We start from the raw sequence: 22,177 nt of genomic DNA, 5'->3' as shown, positions 1-22,177 counted from the left end.
TCACTACACAAAAAGCCTTCCTAGTGAAGAGCACCTAGAAGTGAAAAAGAAATTAGCAACACCTTAGTGAAACTCTAACTTCACAGAGATCTTTTATTTGCTCCAGCTTCTCAAGAGTTAAGTAGATTGACTGAGACCACTGTGATTGAATTAGTAATGTTAGGTTAAAGTTAACTAATGCTGATTTAAATAAAGTGTATTTTAAATAAAACCAGAGCTAGCTCCTAACCAGATCCTATTTTACTTAGACTTACAGTTTAGCTCAAGAACACTTTAGCTTATTTCTGGGGCAGAATTTGTATGCTCTTCCTTTATTTTCCCTAAAAATTAGATTCAGCAGGAGGGCAAAAGTTACAATGTGGCTGTATAGGAAGTATAATTTAGTGGAGGAGTAGAGGGGTAGACAGTGGGTAGGCTTTGCTGTTCTGGATTTTTAAGAAAAAACTTCCCTGTAATTTGTATAAAATTATACTAAACAGAAATAGTCATCCCCTACCTACCAGACAAAATAATTTGTAATTTCAAATTTTGATTAGAAAATTCTGATTCTTTAATGTGAATTACTTTTTGAACCTTAATTAACTATCTTTTTTTCTTGTAAGATGGCATATTTTATTCCCTTTGCCATAAGAATATTTCTTCTTTGTTCCCATAAATTAATTTTAATTTCACTTTTAAAACTAGTGATTTAGGGGTAACCTAGAATCTATAATTGCAGGAAATTATGCTTAAGGTTACATATTTATATGCTGAAGCCAGTAATGTGCTTTCCATAGAAGTTGTAGGACACTATTGTGTACATAGCTAGTAGAATCATTTTATTGAACAAAACTTCTCCAAAGCAAGATGTGACATACTTCTTTTGAAATACATTAAGACTGTTTTCTGGCTTGAGATGATCATTGGTGAGAGAGTTTCCCTTTTAGGTTTCCAGAACTGTGATGAGAGGATCATACTTAATTAGGTACTTTTCTTGATGCTACTATTCAATTTTAGTGGGATGAAAGTACTGAAAAGATTTTTTTCTTGTACACTTCTTTTTTTCCCCTTTAAAGGAGCCAGGAAAGGCTTCTTTCTCAAATGCATGATGGTGGGGGGAAAATGTAATGGTTCAGAAGAGTTTATGGTGAAAACAGTAATCCTCTTGTCCTATGCCTCCCCCAGTTCCTTTCCTGAGGGAACTACTTCAATTATTTCTCTGTTTGATTCTTTTAGTGATAATCCCCCATATTAATGTGCTTTTACTTCCATTTCTTTTTAAAAATTAATTAATTGATTAATTTTGGCTGCATTGGGTCTTTGCTGCTGTTCATGGGCTTTCTCTAGTTGTGGTGAGCAGGGGCTACTCTTCATTGTGGTGTGCAGGCTTCTTATTGTGGTGGCTTCTCTTGTTGTGGAGCACGGGCTCTAGGCGCGTGGACTTCAGTAGTTGTGACATGTGGGCTTCAGTAGTTGTGGCACACGGGCTTAGTTGCTCTGCGGCATGTGGGATCTTCCTGGCCCAGGGCTTGAACCTGTGTCCCCTGCATTGGCAGGCGGATTCTTAACCACTGCTCCACCATGGAAGCCCTACTTCCATTTCTTGATGTGTCAATTTTAAGCATTATCTATTGACTTTCTGAAGTGATAGTCAAGATTTAGCTCCCATTTACCACCTGTCAAGAATTACAAAGGGAACTTCCCTGGTGCACCACAACAAAGAGTAGCCCCCAGTTGCCACAACCAGGGAAAAGCCCGCGTGCAGCAACGAAGACCCAGCACAGACCAAAAAAAATTAAATAAATAAATAAAATAAAATAAATTAATTAAAAAAAAGGATCCGCCCGCCAATGCAGGGGACTTGGGTTCGATTCCTGGTCCAGGAAGATCCCACATGCTGCAGAACATCTAAGCCCTACGCCACAACTACTGAGCTCATGTGCCACAACTACTGAGCCTGTGCTCTAGGGCACAGCTACTGAGCCCGTGTGCTGCAACTACTGAAGCCTGCACCTGGGGCCCGTGCTCCGCAAAAAGAGAAGCCACTGTGTTGCGAAGCCTGTGCACCACAGCGAAGAGTAGTCCCTACTCGCCACAACTAGAGAAAGCCCGCACGCAGCAACAAAGACCAAACGCAGCCAAAACAAAAAAAGGAATTAGAAAGGATCTGAGAGTTTACTCTACTTGAAGCTAACAAATTAACCTGCCACAGTTTCATGGATGCTGGTGGAAGGTAAAGACTCCTATTCTGGTAGGAGGCAGAGTCAGAGATGAAGTAGAGTTTATTACTTACAGCAATAGCAGTAGCTAAGGTTTCAACATTCATTTGTGCCAGTGTCCTGAGCCACAGTTCCCACAGGGCACTGAGGGGAGGGCCAGATAACACCTGTTCACATAATGAGTTTTGTTACTGGAGAAAACTCTTGAGTTTAGGGATTACAAATATTTTATAATGGGCAGTAAGCATGCCTGCTCTTTGCTCCAGAGGGAGAGAGTAGTATGCTGGCTCTTTGCTCTGGAGGAAGAGTTTCTGTCTTCTAAGGTGGTTTGATATATGAACATCCTTGAGATTATATTCCAGAACAAAGAGCAGACAACGCCTTGCTTGCAAGACGTAGAGACCCATGAAGAATTATATCCCAACACCACTACCCCATTCCCTACCTTCTTTTTGAGATAGTTATATATCATCATTTTTAGCTCTGGTCACCTTAATAAATACTATATGTTTATTTTTATTTCATTAACAATAGGTGGTATCTTTTGACTTCTGGCTTTGAAAGAGGAGTGTTGTGGTTAGGGATCCTTATAAGTGTTAGAAAACCAGTTCAGTTAGAACTTAAGTGAGAAAGGAAATTGGTTTCCAGAACTGAGAGTCCAGAGGGATAGAGTAGGATTGGATCCATGTGCTCAGATGTTACTTTGAAGAATTGGTCTCTCACTGTATCTGTGTGCTTTCCTCCTTTGCCTTTATTTTCAGTAACATCCTACTTCACCTCTCTCCCCAACCAGTACTGATTCTCGGCTCTGTGCATATTTCTGAACCAGTTGCTATGGCAAGGTGGAGAGAATAGATTAGAATAGTCAGAGCCTGGTCACATGCCCAGATGGAGATGGGTGTGGAGTCCGCCCCATTTGAAGCACATGTGTTGGGGTGGGGAGAAGGTAGTTCTACAAAGATAAAACAGGGTGCCACGACTTCTCCACATCAGAGTTCTCTGTTGTATTTTTTTGGAGGGGGGGTATTGTTAGCTTTTATAACTGACCTTAAGTTTTTCATTTTCTATAAGATAGAATGAAATTTCTGGTATCTCCCTTTTTCATTAGTTACCCCTCTCTTGATGTTCTGTATCTTCTGCTCTAATCTGTTTTATTTAGAACTGCTGCTCAGTGAACATCCTGTGACTTGCCTTCATTATGCTCATTTCGCATAGAGTCGTCTTCCTTGGTTTATTGCCTTGTTTTGCTGGGGTACATACTAAGGTAAGATGTGTGGGAGGTAAATATTGAGTAATTCCTTGTCTGAAAATGTTTTTATTTTATTCTTAAAATGGAACGTTAGTGTGGCTGGGAGTAGAATTCTAGGTTGAACATAATTTTCTGTCAGAACTTCAAAGGCATTGCTTCATTATTCACTAGTATTCTTCAATATTGATAAGTCTTACTTCAGTTTGATTCTTTTTTAAAAAATTTATTTTATTGAAATATAGTTGATTTACAGTGTTGTGTTAATTTTTGCTCTACAGCAAAGTGATTCAGTTGTACCTATCTGTACATTCTTTTTCATATTCTTTTCCATTATGGTTTATCCAAGGGTATTGAATATAGTTCCCTGTGCTATACAGTAGGACCTTGTTGTCTATCCATTCTATATATAATAGTTTGCATCTGCTAATCACAAATTCCCAACCTCTCCTCCATCCTTGGCAGCCACAAGTCTGTTCTCTATGTCTGCGAGTTGGTTTCTGTTTTGTAGATAAGCTCGTTTGTGTCATATTTTAGATTCCACATATAAGTGATATCATATGGTATTCGTCTTTCTCTTTTTTTAAATTTAATTTTTATTTTACATTGGAGTATAGTTTATTTACAATGCTGTGTTAGTTTCAGGTGTACAGCAAAGTGATTCAGTTTTACATATACATATATCCATTCTTTTTCAGATTCTTTTCCCATCTAGGTTATCACAGAATATTGAGTAGAGTTCCCTGTGCTATACAGTAGGTCCTTGTTGATTATTTTATATATAGTAGTGTGTGTATGTTCATCCCAAACTCCTAATTTATCCCTCCCCCCCACCTTTCCCCTTTGGTAACCATAGGTTTGTTTTCTATGTCTGTGAGTCTGTTTCTGTTATGTAAATAAGTTCATTTGTATCATTTTTTTTTAGATTCCACCTGAAACTGATATCATATGGTATTTGTCTTTCTTTGTCTGACTTACTTCACTTATTGTGATAATCTCTAGGTCCATCCTTCTTTTTTGCCCACGCCATGCAGCATGCGGGATCTTAGTTCCCCGACCAGGGATCATACCCACACCCCCAGAAGTGGGAGTGCAGAGTCTTAACCACTGGACTGCCAGGGAAGTCCCTAGGTCCATCCACGTTGCTGCAAATGGCATTATTTCATATTTCATTCTTTTTAATGGCTGAGTAATATTTCAGTGTGTGTGTGTGTGTGTGTGTCTAGACACACACACATCCTACATCTTCTTTATCCATTCCTCTGTTGATGGACATTTAGGTTGTTTCCATGTCTTGGCTATTCTAAATAGTGCTGCAGTGAACATAGTGGTGCATGTATCTTTTCCAATTATAGTTTTGTCTGGATATATGCCCAGGAGTGGAATTGCTGGATCATATGGCAACTCTATTTTTAGTTTTTTGAGGAACCTCCATACTGTTTTCCATAGTGGCTGCACCAATCTACATTCTCACCAACAGTGCAAGGGGTGTTCCCTTTTCTCCACACCCTCTCCAGCATTTGTTATTTGTAGACTTTTTAGTGATGGTCTTTCTAACCGGTGTGAGGTGGAACCTCATTGTAGTTTTGATTTGCATTTCTCTAATAATTAGCGATCATGAGCATCTTGTCATGTGCTTGTTGGCCATCTGTAAGTCTTTTTTGGAGAAATGTCTCGTTAGGTCTTCTGTCCATTTTTCTTTTTTTAAAAAATTAATTTTATTTAATTTTATTTATTTTTGGCTGTGTTGGGTCTTTGATGCTGTGCATGGGCTTTCTCTAGTTGTGGCGGAGGGGGCGGGCTACTCTTCGTTGTGGTGCACGGGCTTCTCATTGCGGTGGCTTCTTGTTGCAGAGAACAGGCTGTAGGTGTTCAGGCTTCAGTAGTTATGGCTCACGGGCTCAGTAGTTGTGGCTCATAGGCTCTAGAGAGCAGGCTCAGTAGTTGTGGCACACGGGCTTAGTTGCTCCGCGTCATGTGGGATCTTCCCGGACCAGGGCTTGAACCTGTGTCCCCTGCTTTGGCAGGTGGATTCTTAACCACTGCACCACCAGGGAAGCCCTTCTGCCCATTTTTTGATTGGGTTGTTTGGTTGTTATTGAGTTGTGTGAGCTGTTTTATATTTTTGGAAATTAAGCCCTTGTCAGTTGCATCATTTACAAGTATTTTCTCCAGTCCGTAGGTTGTCTTTTTGTTTTATTTATGGTTTCCTTTGCTGTATAAAAACTTGTAAGTTTGATTAGGTGCCATTTGTTTATTTTTGGTTTTATTTCTATTGCCATGGGAGAAGGCCAGTTTGATTCTTGTTCCTTTGCAGATGAGCTTTTTTGTCTTTGTTGTCTGAAATTTCCCAGTGATATAACTTGATGTGGGTCTCTATTCATTTGAACACTGAGTGCCCTCAATTAATTGGAAGACTCTATAAATCTATTAGTTTATTAAATCTTTTAGTTGTGGAAAATTTATATTTCTCTGAAAATTTCCTCTCTTCAAGTTTTTTTTCCTTTTCATCCTGGAATTTTTGTTAGTTAAATACTGACCTCCTGGACTGATGCTGTGTGTCGTTTGGTTAATTTCTTGTCTCTGTTTCCTATTTCTACTTTCTAGGTTTTGTCTCTACCATATAAAACCTTATACTGCCTTTTTTTTTTTTAAAGAAGATATTGGGGGTAGGAGTTTATTAATTAATTTATTTATTTTTGCTGTGTTGGGTCTTCGTTTCTGTGCGAGGGCTTTCTCTAGTTGTGGCAAGCGGGGACCGCTCTTCATCGTGGTACACGGGCCTCTCACTATCGCGGCCTCTCTTGTTATGGAGCACAGGCTCCAGACGTGCAGGCTCAGTAGTTGTGGCTCACGGGCCTAGTTGCTCCGCGGCACGTGGGATCCTCCCAGACCAGGGCTTGAACCTGTGTCCCCTGCATTAGCAGGCAGATTCTCAACCACTGCGCCACCAGGGAAGCCCTATACTGCCTTTAAAAATTTTTTTTTTCAAGAGTCTTTTCTTGTACTCTTTTCCCTTTTCACAGCTTCCTGTCTTGCTTTATGAATGCAACATCTTGCCTTTCTGAGGATCTGAGTTAGAGAGCTTTTCACAAGTTCTGTTCTGTTTTATGAATTGTTTATTGCTTTGTCACATTTCTTTAACTTTTTGTTTCCTTGTCTCTTTCATGTTACAGATGTTTGATTCTGATTTAACCAATCAAATGGAAGAATGAAGCAATATGAAACTGATTGGGATCTCTGTATCTAGACAGGGTTCGTCAGCTGGTGAGCTTTGCGTTAGGGTGGGCAGTTAGGGGACCCTATTAGCCTTGGTCAGTGGTTCTAATGTAATAGCTGCCGTTAATTCTCTCCAGACTATTTAATTTCATTAAAGAAGGACCTGCCAGAATTTTTTGGTTTTGTTAATTTCCTTTGTTTATTTTGTTTTTTTAATAATGTAAAATCTCAAAGGTAACCAGGAATGTGAAGAGGGTCAATGATCTAGGGTCTAGAAATGTTCAAGTGGTCATCTTTCCTGCGCTTCAGGGTGAAAAGTTAGGGTACAGAGTAGTATAGCAGAGAGTAGCCCAGATATTGGAGCCAGACTGTTTGGGTTCAAGTCTGGTTCTGCTACTTAGTTATAGAAAGCTACTTAACAAGTTACTTAACCTTTCAGTGTTAAGAGGACTTAGTTAAAAATGCATATTAAATAGTGACATTTAGTAAAATCTCAGAAAGTGTTAATTTCTTTTTCTCCCTTCTAGTAATAACAATTATGGTGGTGATTGCCCACAGCAGAAATTTTGGCGGGATTAGGTAATTTTAGATTGTGTTTTTCTCTTTAGAACCTCAAAGTGGTATCATTACTTGAAGTGCTGAGATGTATATGGGCAAATGTTTTCATAAAAGTCTTTCAAAGGTCCTCATCTTCTCTCCAAGAAAGGATCTCACTCAAGATAACTTGATAAAAGTAGTTTTGGAGCACAGCCAGAAAACTAGCAATGAAAAAATACCATTTTCACACCCAGAATCTCTATGTACAAGCAGAATCATATGTGCTCAGGGTATTAGGAAGCTTTGTTTCCATACAAAACACTCACTGACAATCCTACTTCTTGAACTTGAGAAACACTGAAAGTTTCTTTATAAATGGATATCTAGGGCAAGACTGGCAGGAGGAAATAATTCTTGAAAAAAAAATTTTTTTTTCTTTGCTTCGAGTGTTGCCCCAATTATGGTGGAACACTCTGAGATTTTCCTTACCATACTGTCTGCTATTTGTAAAATTCAGGTGAGGTGAAGGAATAAAACTTTTTTTTTTTTTTTTTTTTTGGCTGTGTTGGGTCTTCGTTGCTGTGTGCGGGCTTTCTCTAGCTGTGGTGAGCGGGGGCTCCTCTTTGTTGTGGTACACAGGCTTCTCATCGCGATGGCTTCTCTTGTTTCGGAACACCGGCTCTAGGCGCGCAGGCCTCAGTAGTTGTGGCACGTGGGCTCAGTTGTGGGCTCACGTGGGCTCTAGAGCTCAGGCTCAGTAGTTGTGGCACATGGGCTTAGTTGCTCTGTGGCATGTGGGATCTTCCCGGCCCATGGGTTCCCGAACCCGTGTCCATTGCATTGGCAGGCAGATTCTTAACCACTGTGCCACCAAGGAAGCCCGGCAGGTGGATTCTTAACCACTGCGCTACCAGGGAAGTCCCAGTAAAACTCTTGTGTAGTGGTTCTTGCCCTCCTCCCCCCAAACTTGACCCTTATCTGAACTAAGATGTTTTAGTTTGGGTTATTTATCTTGTTTTTTTCCTTCTCTCACATAGTGGAGGAAGTTCTTAGAATCTATTATTGTTACTGTTATTATAATCATATTATTTACGTTTTAAAATGGAAACACACACAAAGATAGAGTCACTGAGCCCCTATATATGTACCAGTTAGTTTCAATATTTTGCCATACTTGTTTATTCTTGTCCCAATTAAATTTTTTTAAAGCAAATTCTAGATATCATGTCATTTTAGACCTAAATACATCAATATGTGTCTTTAAAAAATGATTTTCCCCCATAACCACAATACCATTATCCTACCTAACAAAATTAACAGATTGATCTGACACCTAGCTTCTGAATTTTACTCTCCATCTTAGTATCATAAGATTCCTTTATGTCATCTAAAACCCAGATATGTTCAAGTTATATGTGGTATCATTTTTAAATGACTTGGTTTTCATTTACATAAAAATATTTGCATCTTGCAAGTATTTGACTTTAACTTGTTATGGAAAATTTTAATCACATAAAAGTAGATGAAATGCATTAGTAAAGCCCCATGTACTTATCACCCAGCTTTGACAGTAATCAAAACATGCCTAATTTTGTTTCATTTATTCCCCCTCTTCTTCCTCCCAGATTATTTTTAAGCAAATCCCAGGTATCATTTCATTTGGAGTCTAGTGTATCTTTAAAAGATAAGGACTCTTTAAAAAAAAATATCTATCTATCTATCTCACCCCCCTTAAATTCCTTAATATCATCAGATATCCAGTGTTCAAATGTCTGGTTGTCTCAGATATCATAGTTTGAATCAGTATCCATATAAAGTCCCTAATTTGCAGTTGGTTGGTAATGGCTTTTAATCTAGAGGTTCCCCTTGCTGCCTCTCTCATTTTCTCTCTCCCTTGAAATCTATTTATTAAAGAAATAAGGTTTTATGTCCTTTAGAGTTTCTCAGAGTCTGGATTTTAATGACTCTATCCCTGGGGCTTAGCTTAATTAACACGTTCTTATGTCCTCTGTATCTCCTGTAAATTGGTGATTGAATCTGGAGGCATACTTCCTTATAGAATATATAATACATGCAAATGATAAAGGTTTAAAATGGTACAAAAGGGTATATATTGAAGTCAGTCATTTTCTCACAGTGTACCTTTAGATGTCTTCCCCAGAAGCAATTATTGTGTGTAGAGTGAATGATATGTTTTTATTAAGCTGTTATATCACCAGTAAGCATACTAAATATCCTAGTAATTCTGAAGATATAAAGATTACTAATTTGTACATTTTAGAATTTGATTTTTTTAAATTTATTTTTAATTTTTACCTTGTTTGTTTTATTTGGCTGCATTGGGTCTTAGTTGCGACACGTGGGATCTTCGTTGCGGCATGCGGGATCTTTTGTTGTGGTGCATGGGCTCCAGAGCGTGCGAGCTCAGTAGTTGCGGTGCACGGGCTTAGTTGCCCTGTGACATGTGGGATCTTAGTTCCCCAACCAGGGATCGAACCTGCGTCCCCTGCGTTGGAAGGCAGATTCTTAACCACTGGACCACCAGGGAAGTCCCTAAAATTTTTTTATATTTTATTGAAGTATAGTTGATTTACAATGTTGTGTTAGTTTCTGGTGTACAACAAAGTGATCCAGTTATACATATATATTCTTTTTTATATTCTTTTCCATTATAGGTTATTACAAGATATTGAACATAGTTTCCTGTACTATACAGTAGGACCTTGTTGTTTCTCTATTTTATATATAGTGGTTTGTATCTGCTAATCCCAAACTCCTAATTTATCCCTCTCCCCTTTCCCCTTTGGTAACCATAAATTTGTTTTCTATGTCTGTGAGTCTGTTTCTGTTTTGTAAATAAGTTTATTTGTATCATATTTTAGAGCCCACATATAAGTGATATCATATGATATTTGTCTTTCTCTGTCTGACTTACTTCACTTAGTATAATAATCTCTGGGTCTATCCACATTGCTGCAGATGGCATTATTTCATTCTTTTTTATGGCTCAGTAGTATTCCATTGTGTGTGTGGGGTGTGTGTGTGCGTGTACCACATCTTCTTTATCCATCTGTTGATGGACATTTAGGTTGCTTCCATGTCTTGGCTATTGTTAATAGTGCTGCTGTGAATATTGAGGTGCATGTATGTTTTTGAATTATAATTTTCTCCGGATATATGCCCAGGAGTAGGATTGCTGAATCATATGGTAACTCTAGTTTTTTAAGGAACCTCCATACTGTTCTCCATAGTGGCTGCACCAATTTACATTCCCACCAGCCGTGTAGGAGGGTGCCCTTTTCTCCATACCCTCTCCAGCATTTATTGTTTGTGGAGTTTTTAATGATGGCTATTCTGACTGGTGTGAGGTGATGCCTTGATTTGCATTTCTCTAATAATTAGTGATGTTGAGCATCTTTTCATGTGCCTGTTGGCCATCTGTAAGTCTTCTTCAGAGAAGTGTCTCTTTTTTTTTAAAGAATCCATGATAAACTTTATTTTTAAAAATTTGTTTATTTTTGGCTGTATTGGGTCTTTGTTGCTGTGTGTGGGCTTTCTCTAGTTGCGGCGAGCGTGGGCTCCTCTTTGTTGCACTGTGTGTGCTCCTTGTTGCAGTGGCTTCTCTTGCTGTGGAGCACGGGCTCTAGGCGCGTGGGCTTCAGTAGTTGTGGCTTGCAGGCTCAGTAGATGTGGTTCGTGGGCTCTAGAGCACAGGCTTAGTAGTTGTGGTGCGTGGGCTTAGTTGCTCTGCAGCATGTGGGATCTTCCTGGACCAGGGCTTGAACCCATGTCTCCTGCATTGGCAGGCGGATTCTTAACCACTGCACCACGAGGGATGTCCCAGAAATGTAATTTTTTGATTGGGTTGTTTGTTTTTTGTTATCGAGTTGTATGAGCTGTTTGTATATTTTGGAAATTAGGCCCTTGTCAGTCGCATCACTTGCAAATATTTTCTCCCAATCTGTAGGTTGTCTTTTTGTTTTGTTTATGGATTCCTTTGATGTGCAAAAGCTTGTAAGTTTGATTAGGTCCCATTTGTTTATTTTTGCTTTTATTTCTGTTGTGTTGGGAGAGTGAGCTAAGAAAATATTGCTGTGATTTGTGTCAGAGAATGTTTTGCCTGTGATCTCTTCTAGGAGTTTTATGGTGTCCTATCTTATATTTAAGTTTTTAAGCCATTGTGAGTTTGCATATGGTGTGAGGAATTGTTCTAATTTCATTGATTTACATGCAGCTGTCTAGCTTTACCAACACAACTTGCTGAAGAGACTGTCTTTTCTCCACTGTATAGTCTTGCCTCCTTTGTCAAAAATAATTGACCATAGGTGTGTGGATTTATTTCTGGACTCTATTCTGTTCCATTGATCCATATGTCTGTTTTCATGCCAATACCACACTGTTTTGATTACTGTAGCTTTGTGGTATTGTCTGAAGTCTGGGAGGTTTATGCCTTCAGCTTTGTTCTTTTTCTTCAGGATTGCTTTGGCAATTCTGGGTCTTTTGTAGTTCCATATAAATTTTAGGATTATTTGTTCTAGTTATTTGAAAAATGTCATGGGTAATTTGATAGGGATCACATTAAATCTGTAGATTGCTTTGGGTAGTGTGGCCATTAGAATTTAATTTAAATAGTGTATAAGTATATGATGCCGTTTAAGATGTGGCATTTTCTTTTTGGTGAAGCAGAATTTTTAAGGTGAGGTGGTAGCTAATTAGAAATTGTTTAAGCTAGATTCCTTGGCACTGCAGTGGACTACTCTTCACACGGTGAACAACATGAAAAGTAACCCTGTTAAGGGAAACATTAAAAAGAATATTAACATTATTCAATATCTGATACAGTTAGCTTTATTTTCTTAAATATGAAGATAGTGGAGTTCTGTGGTTTCTTCATGTAAAATGAGGGCAATATTTATATCAATGGGCTTTGGTGGGTCTTGAGTGAGAAAGCTCCTAGCACAGTACCAAGTGTGGAAGAGATACTTGAATGCTAGCTTCCTTTTCTGTAAGCATGGCCATAATTAACCATGAGACTCTTCTGCTTAAGTAGAATATTTTGGGTACGAGATGGGTGGCCAGGGAAACCATACCCAGTTTAAACGGTTAGGTTGGGTCAAGAACAGGTCTGCTAGAGTGAGCCAGGGTGTACAATCTGAGTCACTTGGTCAGGACAGGTTGTGGAACTGCTGGTTAGAACAGGTGAGTTATGCCACATGTACCCATAGTCCACTACTATTTCTTGTGGTCTCTCCCCCCCACCTCAGCCCCCTCCCCAGTGGTTTTGCTGTCTGATAGACAGTACAGTTCAGAAGATAGGCATTAGATCAGTTTTAGGCGTACAGGAAGAACAGTGATTGGATTACTGGGAAGACAAGCAGCAGGGGGGACCATGGGAAGCCAGGGACCAAGCAAGCTGACTGGCCAGAAGATGTAGCTGTAGCTCTAGCTGCACAAGAGCAAGCTGGTTACAAAGTTATATGCAGAAAGTCTAATGAGAACAAAAGTAGGGGAACACTTTCTGGCTCCTTAAATGATAGTTTCTTTCATGAGACCAACCTAAAAACAATTTACTGGTAAGAGTATTCCAACTAAGCTTCTAGGTTTGAATTGTGGGACATCAGCTGGAGATGACTTTTGGATTTTATTTCTGTTTACCAGCTAGATCAGACATTTGGGCCTGGGATAATGACCATCTGTTAATTTGCCTCTGCTTGATCACGTAGGAAATTTGTATGATGTTAGGCTAGTTAATAGGATAGAAATGTAAATGGCTTTGCTCACAACAAGTGATTCCGTAGTATTTTGTTTGGGAGAAAGTATAGAGATAGCGGAGTATTCTCAAGGAAACTCCCTTTAGTTATTTTTCTCATAGCTAGACGTGGGTCTGAATACTCTGTGACTATAGTAGGCTTTATAATTAGAAAGTAGTGCTGGGACTTCCCTGGTGGCGCAGTGGTTAAGAATCCGCCTGCCAATGCAGGGGACACGGGTTCGAGCCCTGATTCAGGAAGATCCCACATGCCGCAGAGCAACTAAGCCCGTGTGCCACAACTACTGAGCCTGTGCTCTAGAGCCCGTGCTCCGCAACAAGAGAAGCCACTGCAATGAGAAGCCCGCGCACCACAATGAAGAGTAGCCCCCGCTCGCTGCAACTAGAGAGAAAGCCTGCGCGCAGCAACGAACACCCAACGCAGCCAAAAATAAATAAATAAATATTTTAAAAAAGAAAGTAGGGCTAAGTGGTTACTTACTAGATATGGGAAACAAATTGTATGGTGTCTCCTGGGTTTAGAGAAGAATTGATTAAAGGATAAGAAGTTGTTTTCCCTTCTTTGGCAAGGTTCTTTCTAAATCCAATCTAATAGTCTTTGGGCAAATATGTCCAAGTATAAGGGACTTGACTGTGATTTGAACTAAATCTGTTTCCTTTTTCTGGTGAATAATGGAATAGTAAAGGGGCTAATAGTTGTCAGCTTGTGGAGGGATTCTGAGGCAAGTAAATCTTGCCACCACTGTTTGCTCCTAGTGTTCCTTAATTTAAGCAGGTAGTTTTATGTTCCTGTTCTAGAACAACTCTGAAAACAATATATTGGATCAGAGTGGAGTGTAAGAAATAGTCAAGGACATTGTGCATTCATTGACTGGAGTAGAAGGTACCCACATGGCCTACATTATTCTCATACAATAGAACAACCTAGTTAAAACAGATAAAAAATATTTTAATACGTATTAATTTCTAGAGTTCTTTAAGACCCTCCCCCTCTTTTAAGCACAAGCTGTTCATTCTTTTAGATAAAATTTATGTGCTGTCATCATTACAGGAATTGCTCCAGCTGTTGAAAAATAATTATACTAGAGTGAGCACTTGTTTTGGTTTGCTTTGAACAAAGTAGACAACACCTATCTGCATGATTATAGTATCAACTGGGTATTGTGCTGAGTGATCTAATCCTCACCACAACTCTGAAATATCAGAAGTAGTGACTTGCCAAGGCCATAGAACTAAGAAATGGTTATTCTTAGAGTAGAATCCAGGCTTTACTAGAAGTGAGGTGAAATTTTTAAGTAATTTACTGTATCTAAGGCTATGATATCATAATTTACTAACTTTTACCAGGTTTTACAAATTAGAATTTGATAGCTGGGACAACACCCCCCTGTGCCCCCCAACATGGAGATAAACTAGGATGGGAGTCTCTAGTTTCATAGGCATTAGCCTGTGGGGAGCTGTTGGGAAGGGAAGAATTTGAATCCCCTTTCTATTTCTGTAGTTGTAAAGTTTCTGGAACTTTTGGAGCCATGGGAACATGTTTTGTTTTTCCTTATCCCCTTAATTTCCTTCTCCCTCATCTTTCCACTCCCACTCCCCAATAAAAATAAACATATTTGTGAAAGAGGGCTAAGGGTATTGTGAATCCAGCAGGTTCAGACAAGTGTTGTAAGTGTGAAGGGCAGGAAGCCATGTTTGCTAGGACCAAGTTACTGCCTGAGAAGAAATGTGTCCTTAGAGAAGAGAAAGCCTGGGTACAAGGGTAGGAAAGAGGGAGACAATTTCAGTTGCTCTTGAAGACTGTCATTCATGTGGATCCTATAGGGCTAACGTAAAGAGGAGTTGTCTCACTAGACTGATGGAAGGCCCTCGTTATTCTGTGTCCAAGTGGATCAGAGGTATTTTCTTTCTGAACTATAGTGAGTGGTCTGTTGAGCACATAGGAGCTGAGTGTAGAGTCTTAAGTAATAGTCAAGCACATTGTACATTCATTGACTGGAGTAGAAGGTACCCACAGTGGCCTGGATTGTTCTGATACAATAGAATAGACAGAAGAGAACAACAAAAATGAAACAATTCTCAGTTCTTTAAATTTTAGCAGTTTGTTTCGAGATCCATTTATAATAGTAAATCAATTTATAGGTGAGTTGAATCAACAAGTTTTTGCTTGGTTGCTGTTGCAACTCTAATGGTTCCTTTCCCTACTGGGAATCCAGGTGGACATTTTTAGAGAGGAGAGGAATTCCTCAGGTCCACACTGGGTGTGGCAGAGTGGAATTGGAAGCTCACTTCCAGATGCTTCCTCAGACAAAACTTGTTCCCTTTGGGAGGCTGCTGGGTGATGCCCACTATTCGGAACAACTAACAGTCCTGAGAACCCATAGCAGCACGTAGTAGGTGCTGAGTCGACAGACTTTGTTAATTGAATAAATGATTCTATTGGGACACAAAAAGCAAGCCTTGAGGCTGGGAGGGGATCCTCAGTCTTGTCTGCAAACAGGAGGTCTTGCTCCTTTTTGGTGTGGGTGGCTGAAATGGGGCTTGGGAAGGGAAGAGGTGCATCATGAATTCTTTTGTAAACAGAGGACAACGGGGTGTTGGGAAGAGGATGTGAGCAGGCACATCTCAGAAATTGAACACAGAGAACTCAGTGGCTGGACCCTCACCTCTGCTCTCTCCGTATCACACTGTCTCCCACCCAGGACACAGGGCAAACAGCTCACCCAGGTGGACTCTGGAGAAAAGTACTTGATTATGTCACCTGGCATAAGTGTTCCACCTGGCATTGGTGATCTGCTGAAAAACATTTGAGATGTATCTCATATACCCCTATGAACTTGGGACTATGAATGTACCAGGGTCTAATACTACGATGGTATTAAATAAATAAACTTCCTCATTTTGCATTTAGGTTTTTCAAACTTTAAGTTTGAAAAGCATGCTGTTAGTCCTTTGGCAAAGCTCTCTGAAGTTGAACAATCTTTGCTCATGGAATGACTTCCCTACCACTGGAGAGGTTCAGGCTGTGTGATCTCTTAGGGGATGGGTTATAAAAATATATTGGTACAGCTGAAACTTACATAATAATTGTACATCAACTATACCTCAATTAAAAAAAACACTAAAGCTATATGAAAGGCTGTGTTTTAAAAAGGCACCCCAAATGATCACATCCTAATATTAAAGCTGACTGTGCAAAAAGTAAATTAAAACAAATAATAAAAGGGACTAATGTTTTCCCCACTGATTGAACCCAACAGTTCTTTTTAAATAAATCATTTATTTATTTATGGCTGTGTTGGGTGTTCGTTGCTGTGCGCGGGCTTTCTCACTGCACCGCCAGGGAAGCCCCCAAAAGTTCTTAAGAATGAGGCTGACATTAAAATCTCAAAGGGGAAAAAAAAGAAAAAAATATATATACACATATATATATGTATATATATATCATATTGAAAATAGGTAACCTTTAGATTATATACACATTTTGTTCATTTATAAAATGTAAAAATTAGGGCTTCCCTGGTGGCGCAGTAGTTGAGAGTCTGCCTGCCGATGCAGGGGACACGGGTTCGTGCCCCGGTCCGGGAAGATCCCACATGCCGCGGAACGGCTGGGCCCGTGAGCCATGGCCCCTGAGCCTGCGCGTCTGGAGCCTGTGCTCCGCAACAGAGAGGCCATAACAGTGAGAGGCCCGCGTACCGCAAAAAAAAAAAAAAGGAAAAATTAAAGATTTTCCCAAATCTAACAAAATAAAACTGGGGAAAAGCCTTTAAATTTCTTCTTTTCTCATTCCTCACCCATGTTAGGTTTTCATAATTCTAATCAATACCTGTGTTTCCCTCCTATTTGGAAATATGGTTACTTCGTACATAGAGTTTTTATTAAAAAAGGGGGTTCAAACCTCCTCTGCTTCCACCATCCAAATGTAAATAAAGCTTATTTCCATTGATTCCATTTCAGTTAACAACTTTAAGTCCCTTTCCACTTACCAGGCAGTGAATTGTTTTTGAAAAGGATGGTTTTTTAGTGTGTTTATATACTCTGGTGGTATTTGCATACACATTTTATTTTTAAAATATATAGCTTAATTCTAATTCATTTGTAACACAGATGTACTACTGATTTGTTCAGCTAAAGCAAACAACAGTCAAAGAAAAACAACCCTTATCCTTTATTCCAGTCGAAATTTTTGGTAACTTTTATTCTTTGGTTTTCTGTCATATTCCAGGCTATTTGTGAGCTCTCCTGTTATTGCTAAAGTTATAAGAAACTGGCTTTCTTGGGTGAAAGTGGCAGAATTTTGCAGCCTTAAATGAACTTACTGACTTACCATTTGCCCATTCCTGCACATCTTTTCAAGAAAAAGTAGATTTGCTAACATCATTGGACAAGGGGCACAAACAAAACATTATACTTTGGAAGATAGCGGCTGTGTTAAATCTTCGTCATTCTCTTTTGAAAATACTCAAAATACAAAGTAACACCAAAGAGGAGCTTTGATATCACTGTGGAGTTGAATGTCTCATTTGCAAACACTTTTAAGTAACCTTGTATTGTATATAATGGGCTTCTCCTATTAGCTTGTTTGAATATATTGGTGTCTCTTTTTTTCCCCGTTTATGGGGAAAATAAGTGTCTGTGTGAATGGCTCTATGAACAATAGACTTCTCTCACTGTTTTGTGTTGCCTCTTATCCATGGGCCAAATTTTAACTAGAAATCTATGATTCAAGTGATATAATTAACAACTTTTACTCTTCCCTTTATAAATCAACTATAAGGATCTATATACCACAGGATATTTGAAAAAAGTAGGAATATGAATTTGAACCCGAGTTTTTAAAGTTTACCTTAGAGGGGCTTATAAACAAATTTTTTCATTTGTTTGATTTTTTGTTAATGAAACAGCTTAAACAGATGTTGATTCTGATCAGAAACTTAAGAAGAGACTTCAGAAGAGCTGAAATTTAAAGTGTTTACAAAGATAGCTCCCTTTTCCTGAGTGCTCACAAGTATTTTTTGCTAGGCACTTTACATGCATGTGTGTTAAGGACATAGAACAGGATTATTGTTGTCATATTATTACTAGACCCACGAGTGAGGTTTTTTTTTTAAGCTCTTTGGGAAGTTCTAATATGCTGCTAAGGTGAGAATGATTGCTCTAGGAAGATTCACAGATTTCTGGCTTGGGCCTCTGCGTGGATAGTTGTGCTTTTTGAAGAGATAATATGGAAAGAAAGAGGCTTAGTTTGTAAATATGTGGTTGGGTTGGCAGTTGGAAATAGGATCTGAAGCCCAGAGGCAAAGTCAGTTCTAAAGATGAGATGTGGGAGAATTATTGGCAGCTAGATGGTACTCAAAGTTAGGGGATTAGGTGAAACTGCCTTGGGAGAGCTTGCATGTAGAAGAGAAGACCCAGAATTCTGGGGAACCTTGAGATGTTTTGAGTGGACAGAAGGAGAGGAACCAGAGAACAAGTGTTCAAAAAAGAAGTAGCAACAAGGGAGTGAGTGATATTTTGGAAGCCAAGGGAGAAGATAGGATCAAGTTATAGGGGACAGACTTGCGTAGCACGTGGTAGGTGCTCCATACATTTTTGTTGCAAGTAGAATTGAATTAGTTTTAAGGAGTCATAAGTTTCCACTGGATTATCAGTTAGGAGGCTGCTGGTGACCTTGGTAAAAATAATTTAATTGGAGTAGTATTTCTCCTACCTTACTGTGGCCTCTTCTTGGTCTCTTTTGTAAGTTTCCTATCCTAACTATCAGAGTTTTGTAGGGCTTTGCTGTAGGTCATTGATTCTCCCAACTGTGGTTCCCCAGACTTGCCACATCAACATCAACTTGTTAGAAATGAAAATTCTCAGGTCCCACCCAGACCTACTGAGTCAGAAGCTCTGGGGATGGGATCCAGCCATCTGTGTTTTAACAAGCCCACCAGGTGATTGTGATGCTTATGAAACTTAAAAACCAATGTTTTAAGACCTTTTTTCTGTCTATGCTTTCTCCTTAGGTATTTAATCTATTATCATGGCTTGAGTTACCATGCTGTATGCCCAAACTTCCAAATTTATCTCCTTGGTCCAGTTCTTCTGAGGACCAGGTCCACAGATCCAGCTGCATGTTAATTCATTTTGACTTTGATATCTCATAGTCATAGGGACTATCGTCCACACAGATGCTCACACTAGAAACCTAAGCTTGATCTACTTTCTTACACAAATACTAACAAGTTCTAACGACATTCTACTTGACTGGTTTATACACATAAATGAAATAGTGATAATATTAATAATATAATGAATAAATGCCTCCTAAGTTGTGTGAAACACGTCTTTCAGGAGGTCCTAATTCTCAGAGCTGCTAATAAGTGATCAACGTGTCTTGCTGAGTGTGATTCCAGAGTTTAAAGGTTAAAAGTGTTATAAAACCTGGTCTCTAAACCCAAGTTGAGTACTTCACCTAGTGCTCAACCAAAGAAACTTGTGTATAAATTTATAATATATCTGCTTACTGTATAGGATTGAATATATAAAACTAGGTCAGTTGTAATTAATTGATAGGCAATTTCCAGGAAAGGGTGGGTTTTGAAGTGTTAGAGTGTGGGGGGCTTTGGGGCCAGAATGCTTTGGTTCAAGTCATGATAGCACCACTTGCTGTGACCTTGGGCAAGTTACTTTCCTCCACTATGCTGCAGTTTCCTTATCTGTAAAATGAGGATAGTAACTGTCCATACCTCAAAGAGTTGTTAGGATTAAATATAATAAATAAGGGTTTGGAGTAAGAAGTGCCTGGCACATAGGTAAAGGTTCAGTAAATGCAAGCTACATTATTACTATCTCTTCCACTTATTCACTGTACTCCAGCCATTCTTAAATTCTCTTAGCTACTAGCAGCCATTCAGACGTGCCATGCATGCACTTTTATGTTTTAAAACGCTTATGCATCCAGGTCTTCACTAAACTCTCCTGATTCTCCAGATTAGGTTAGGATTCCTTTTATATGTTTCCTTAATACCCTGTTTTTTAAAAGTAACAGCTTTATTGAAACATAATTCACATACCACACAATTAACCCATATAGAGTGTACAGTTCAGTGCTATTCACAGAGTTGTGTAATCATCACCAAAATCAATTTTAGAACATTTGATTCAAGTCATGAGAGTACTACCTGCTATCATGAAGGTACCAAAAAGAATCCCTGTACTCATTAGCAGTCACACGCATTTCCCCCATCCCTCCAGCTACTAGCAACCACTAAATCTACTTTCTGTCTCTCTAGATTTGCTTATTCTGGACATTTCGTATAAATGGAATCATACATTATGTGGTCTTTTGTGTCTGGCTTCTTTCACTTAATGTAATGTTTTCAAGGTTCATCCATGTAGCACATATCAGTACTTCATTCCTTTTTATGGCTGAATAGTATTTCACTACATGAATATACACTATTTATTCATCAATTGATGGACATTTAGGTTGTTTCTACTTTTTGGCTATTATGAATAATGCTGTTATGAACATCCATGTACAAGTTTTGTGTAGATAACATGTTTTCATTTCTCTAGAGTACATAACTAAGGGTGGAATTGCTGAATCATGTGGTAACTCTCTCTGTTTAGTCTTTTGAAGAACTGCCAAACTGTTCTCCATGGCTGCTGTATATTTTACATTTCCAACCCGAGTGTATGACAGTTCCAGCTTCTCCATATTCTTGCCAACAATTATTATCTCTTTTTGATTCTAGCCATCCTTAAGTGGATGTGAAGTGGTTTCGATTTGCATTTCCCAGATGACTAATGATGTTGAGCATCTTTTCATATGTTTATTGCCATTAGTATATCTTCTTTGGAGAATGTCCTTTCCTCATTTTAAATTGAGTTATCTCTTTGTATTATTATTTCTTTGTATTATTTGTATTTCTTTGTATTTTATTGAGTTACAAGAATTCATTATATTCTAGATACAAATCCTTTATCAGACATATTATTTGCTGCAGGTATTTTCTCCCATTCTGGGAGGTTCTGTTTTTTACTTTCTTGATAGTTAAAATTAAAAGTTCTAAATTTTGGCAGAGTCTATTTTTTCTTCTGTTGCTTATACTTTTGGTGTCATATCTAAGAAACCATTGCCTAATCCAAGGTCATGAACACTTAGAAGTTTTATAGTTTTAGCTCTTATTTGTTTTATAACTCTTTTTCTGTCTTACCTGTTAGAATGTCAGCACCACAGGAGGGCTTGGATGATGCTTATCTAATTTATTTGTTGTTTGGAGCTCGTTTAAGTCTTGGAAAATACTAAGTGTTCAATAATGATTGTTAGTTGTTTTGGAAAGGCAGACTTTAAGGAGCTATTATCAAAATGTATTTAAACACCCTAACTTGAAACACTTTTCTATTTTTTCTTTGAAAGCTAGGAACTGAAATATTGTATTTTGTTGGTGTTGCCAGGAGTTGTATTTATACTGCCGAGGGTTTAGGAGACTTAAAATAAGTGTGTTTATTATGATTGCCTTCCTTAGTTCTCAGAACTTGTCTCTCTTTAGGTTACAAAATTGGGCTTTGTATCTGTACAAAATTGGGCAAATTGCATTTGCTTTTAGCCTTGGAGAGTTTTGTTTATTACTCTGGTCTCCATCAGTGATTCTAGAATAAACCAATGAGCAAGTCCCATGTTTCTAAACTTCTCTGTTTCCTTGTGATAAACAGAACTTTCATGCCACTTTCCAGGAGTCTGATAAACACCCGCAGTAGGTGTTGAAAGACAGATTCTCTTTACTGATTATTTCTACTAGGAAAGAGAATTTTGTAGGGGTTTGCTACCACAGATTGTTACTTCTTCCTGTCATACTAGATACGGGGTTAGGGTAGCATCTGAAATGAGGGCTTTGGCATATATTACATTCAACTGTTGTGACTTTCTTTCGAGATTAATGTATACTTTGTCATTATAAAACTGAATGCTTAATCTTTTTATATATATATTTAATTTATTTATCTATTTATTTTGGCTGCATTGGGTCTTTGTTGCTGTGCGCAGGCTTTCTCTAGTTGTGGTGAGCAGGGGCTACTCTTCATTGCGGTGCGCGGGCTTCTCATTGCCGGTAGCTTCTCTTGTTGCGGAGCACGGGTTCTAGGCACACGGGCTTGAGTAGCTGTGGCACGCGGGCTCAGTAGTTGTGGCACACTGGCCTTAGAGCACAGGCTCAG

At 38.8% G+C, this 22,177-nt stretch overlaps 1 protein-coding gene across 5 annotated transcripts in view; it reads left to right on the top strand.

The window, feature by feature from the left end:
• The window catches only part of FBXO34 (F-box protein 34), an 85,860-nt gene that overhangs the window by 16,514 nt on the left and 47,169 nt on the right, over positions 1–22,177 (top strand). For 3 of the 5 annotated variants that reach the window (XR_009518339.1, XR_009518338.1, XM_060004520.1), the window contains exons 2-3: positions 3,358–3,462; positions 6,621–6,711. The exons of 1 other annotated variant lie outside the window; for it this stretch is intronic. The gene's annotated coding sequence lies outside the window, so the exon portion shown is untranslated. The remainder of the gene's footprint in view (positions 1–3,357; positions 3,463–6,620; positions 6,712–22,177) is intronic. One more of the 5 variants, XM_060004521.1, reaches the window with a different exon arrangement.

This window comes from Delphinus delphis, chromosome 2 (assembly GCF_949987515.2).
Source record: "Delphinus delphis chromosome 2, mDelDel1.2, whole genome shotgun sequence".
In the NCBI taxonomy this organism is placed as follows: domain Eukaryota; kingdom Metazoa; phylum Chordata; class Mammalia; order Artiodactyla; family Delphinidae; genus Delphinus; species Delphinus delphis.
Note: the sequence above shows the minus strand (reverse complement) of the source record. Positions and strands in the feature narration are given on the sequence as shown.